We start from the raw sequence: 4,636 nt of genomic DNA on the forward strand, positions 1-4,636 counted from the left end.
ATAAAAACACCTACAGCTGTGTGCTGAACAATCCCATCAGCAACCAGACCACACATCTGGACATCAACAAACTCCGACACACATGTGAAGGTACGACAGCGCTGATGATACATGTGTGTATTTACTGACCTGATCTCTGTCTTCTGTTGTATCAGACTGATGCGTTCACTTACATTAATCTCTCTCTTTAGACATTACAACACCGTCTCCTTCTCCTCCTCCACTCTCAGTGTCTCTGATAGTGTTGATCTCTGCTGCTGCTGGATCTCTGTTGATTATAGTTGCAGTCGTGATCTGCTGCATCTGCAGGAAACGTAAAAAATTAGGTCAGGAGAACAAACAATTAATGCATATGTTAAAATATTTATCTTTTATAAGGCACCAATTTCATTTTTAGATTGAAAACTTTGTTGTTTTAAACATGTATGCATTATGTTATTGTTAATTTAGTTCAAACCCAGGCGAAAGACATGAAGGATTCTGCATTGTGTAAACCAATAAGACGAAAAAAGGTAAGATCATTCTGTGTTGCAAGAAGTTGTTGCAGTCAGTTAATCTGTTCCAATTTTTGTGTTCCATGTGCATCATACAGTCAGTGAACAGATGTGGATAGTCCACCGTGTTACTTATTACCTTCAGGAGGAAATGACTAGAAGCATGTTTTATGCTATTTACACTATGCTGTTTGCACTGCAGTGTAAATACTAACATACAGTATTCCCATTTTGCAGACCTATACTTTAAATTAATTTCCCTCAATAAGAAAAAATGATTATATTCAATGATAGAAAAGTCTTAAAGGAACCCCTTCCATGGAAGTGGTTGGTTCCAAAGCCTTTGAGCAGCCTTAGTAGGCCTTAATTGTATCAGTGGCCTCTTTGAGGCTTATAGCTTGGGCAGTGGCGTAGGGAATACTGTCACTGACAGCCTGTATGTGACCCGAAGGGGGAATGTTTTGGGTATTTCAGTGAAACTGCCGTTTTTTGTCTCAGCCATAATTTGGCATGCACTTCCCTCAGCATGGCAGCGTGGGTAGATCGTTCCCCATAGCCTTCTGACGCAGTGCGAGTTCCCTTTTGAAAGGGAACGTCTCAGGTTACAACTGTTACCTACCTGAGAACAGGGAACGAGACACTCTGTCTTTTCGCCATTCCTCTGGGATGCCTGCTGAACAGTCCCTGCAGACGATAAGTTGTTGACATGTTCTCCAGGCTCCCCTTATATACTTCAGGGTCACACTTGTGATGATGTCATAGGCTGTCGCCGGCCAATAGGATTGGCGTGATTAGATAAGCGTTTCAGACACCGGTTCACGCGGATGGCGTTCCCCATAGCGTTCTGACACAGTATCTTATTCCCTGTTCTCAGGGAACATAGGTTACAGTCATAACCTGAGACGTTTTCCTTGCTTTACACCGGACTTAAAGTAAAAAGATGACTGTGAAACATAGTAGTATAATTTAATTAAATGCATTTATGGTGAGATTACTACATTTTCATTTTCCTTTCACTTTAACTCAGCGCGTCCATAACAGCAAAAATAATAGACTGTGCGGAAACGCTTGTGCAGTGTGAATGGCTTAAACCGGCTTAAACCTGTTAAAGGGATGGTATAATGCACTTTTCACAAGATGTAAAAAAAGTATTTGATGCCACCAGAGAGTGTATGTTAAGTTTTAGCTCAAAATACTCCACAGATAGTTTTATATGGAATGTTAAAATGATCACTTTTTGAGGGTGTGCAAAAACACAGTTTTTGTGTCTGTCCCTTTAAATGTAAATGAGCTGCTGCTCCAGTCACAGGGGGCGGAGCTTCAACAGCTTGTGTCCTTTTACTTCACACAGACATGCACTGAAAATGAGACAAAGAAGGAGAGACTCAAGAACTCTCTCTTCTGCAATAACAACTCGTTTGAATATCATGCTATTACACTAAGAACCATATTGTAGTCATATATCGCCCCCCAGGTCAACTGGGAAGCTTTGTAGAGGAGCTGGATGTGCTGCTGTCCTAGAAAATATCTCCATTTGCTTTGAACTTTGAGAGTCGTAACTTTGCAGATGTTGTTTATGCTTAAAACAGCAACATTACACACTAACTAAAGTTAGAAAAGTGAAATCATAATCAACCACCCCTTTAACATGAGTAGCTTACGGAAAACGGAGTATGAAACAGGTGTAACTATCAGTCTCTAACATTCTGCCTTCCACCACCTTTTGTGTTTCCCGGAAGAAAGTTTATCTCCATCGCGGGTAATGGTAGACTTTTGTGTTTGTCGTTGTCGAGGAGACAGTGACCGTTGGCAATGCAACAAGAGATCAAACGTGTGCAAATGATGGACGAAAGGTTAGGTCACCTAGGCTACAATCAATTAAAATGTTCAAATCTTAAAAACTAGGCCCAGTCAAAGAAATAATTTTACAGAAACTTTAATAGGGTCTTGTGAATCCTACATTTTTAGTTATTATATATATATTTTTAAGTATTTAAACTTTTGCTCTTGATTGACTGTCTATTTTTCCTTGCAGAAATCAAAGGAGGACATTTATGAAAATATCAACCCAAAATGCTGATCAAATACAACATCTCTGCCAGGATGTTTTTCTTCTGACTCTGGTTTTCTTGAATGTTTTTTTTTCATCTAATGTGTATTTTCTTTTGCACGTGCACTTTCATAAGCACTATTGTTATGTATGATATTGAGTTGCTGTGTGGGGGAGACCAGAGAAGGTTGTAACATGGGGAGAGTAACATGATCACTTCAGTATTTTCCTACTTCCTCCCCAAACCAGCATGGTGATTGTCAAGGCTGGAAACAGGCACATGCAGAATATATATATATATATATATATATATATATATATATATATATATAGAGAGAGAGAGAGAGAGAGAGAGAGAGAGAGAGAGAGAGAGAGAGAGAGAGAGAGAGAGAGAGAGAGAGAGAGAGATTTGATTGATTTTGAATAGCCTGGGAAAACCCAGATGAACTTCCGGCAAATTTGAGATTTGCTCTGCAAGTCAGTCTGTCCAGGATCCATTCAAGCCCATTTCCAATTTTTCCAAATTGAGGCACCAATCACAAACGTTGAGGTTTGACGATGACGATCGCTCTGATTGGTTTTAGGTCTATCCAATTTCGCCCAGAGGCATTTAAGCGACGTCCGTTGGTGACGCCCCTTTGAAAATGGGCTGTGAATGAACTCTGGTTCACTTATTTAAAAAGTGTTACAACCATCCCCTTACTAAGAATATAACTAAGAATTTTCTTGATTTTAATGTTTTTAAAGAATAACTAGGGCATGGAAAAGAAAGACTGACAGTGGTGCCTCTGCCAGTGTTTTATGTAAAGTGGTTTGCATGGAGCAATTAAACAACTCAAAGCCAAAGAAGGTTTGGGTGAAATGCACCCTGTGCAGTTTCTGGGCCCATCAAGCCTGCACTCCAGGGTTACCAGCATCATCTGTCAGAACTGTGACTATGATTAAGAATATACACACACTCACATGCACATTGACATGTTATTTTTTGTTAGACTAAAAGATGTCCAAAGATGTTCTTTAATCTGGTACATTGCAGTAGTGTTTATTAAGTGTGTACCAGTAAGTACTTTTGTTTAGTAGATCAATTTACACACACAGATATGTACGTTTTTGTTAGACATAAAGATGTACAAAGATGTTATTTAATTAGGTACATTGTAGCCTAATGTTATTATTAAGTGTACTGTCAAGTAAGTTTGTTCCAGTAGACAAATTTAAACACCAAACAGACATAGTCTTGTTTTTGAGAGAGAGAGACATTGTTCTTTTATTTCAATAAATCTGTTTTTGAACAGTATCATATGGTATGGCATGCGTTTTTACTTCTTTTGTCTATTGTTACAACTTACCCCAGCATGTGTTACAACCTACCCCGTTAGTGGGTCACACATTCACTCATCTCCATCGGACAAACTTAAATTAATCTAATGGATGATGAAAAATAATGAAAGTCATAAACCACATCCCGATCCACACCCCCACAATCAGATAGTATGCTCTGCATATTTTCAATAAACCACAATAACTACAGTTTCTCAGCAGTTTCTCAGGCTCCAGCTGGTTTTGTGTTCTGTTGCGTTCAGGACTTTTATCTTGAAGTTTCTCAAGGACGTTTAGTTTGAAATCTCTCTCTTCCTGTGTTTTCTTCCGGTTAAACTGTTCCTTTATTACACCTTTCACTCACTGGTGTCTTGTTTACTCTGCATGTAAATATAGTTATTATTATAGTCCTGTAGTTTATCTGAGCACCCGTGTCCCAGGGTGTTTTTTTTACCCAATTTGATACCAAATAGATCCACGCTTCAACTCTCTCCTTCCAACCAAGCTCTGACAGACTGTTCCTTCAGTGAAACTGGCACTGTGAGGTGGCACACGATTTTATCTATGTACTTTGGGTTTTTCCATTCACTAAAAATTTGGAAAACATATACATCATTTAAAATCACTAGTTAGGCTTTTTTGGCATTTCCAGAAAAGTTGCAAATAAAGTCAAGAATCTGTGATTTGTTAATCCCCCAGTCATGATTTTAGTCAAATTAATTCACCCATAAACAGGATTAAAAGTTTAATAAAGAAACAGTGTAAAATGAAC

General features: G+C 38.6%; 1 long non-coding RNA gene across 1 annotated transcript; it reads left to right on the forward strand.

The window, feature by feature from the left end:
* The first annotated feature begins 212 nt into the window (after nt 1-212).
* On the forward strand, nt 213-2,627 carry LOC130086954 (uncharacterized). Its single transcript, XR_008807290.1, has 3 exons — nt 213-326; nt 451-512; nt 2,530-2,627. It is a non-coding gene; the product is annotated as an uncharacterized LOC130086954 (long non-coding RNA).
* The last annotated feature ends 2,009 nt before the right edge of the window (nt 2,628-4,636 follow it).

The sequence above is a fragment of the Rhinichthys klamathensis genome, unplaced genomic scaffold (assembly GCF_029890125.1).
Source record: "Rhinichthys klamathensis goyatoka isolate OS25496 unplaced genomic scaffold, OSU_Roscu_1.1 h1tg000103l_1, whole genome shotgun sequence".
In the NCBI taxonomy this organism is placed as follows: Eukaryota; Metazoa; Chordata; class Actinopteri; order Cypriniformes; family Leuciscidae; genus Rhinichthys; species Rhinichthys klamathensis.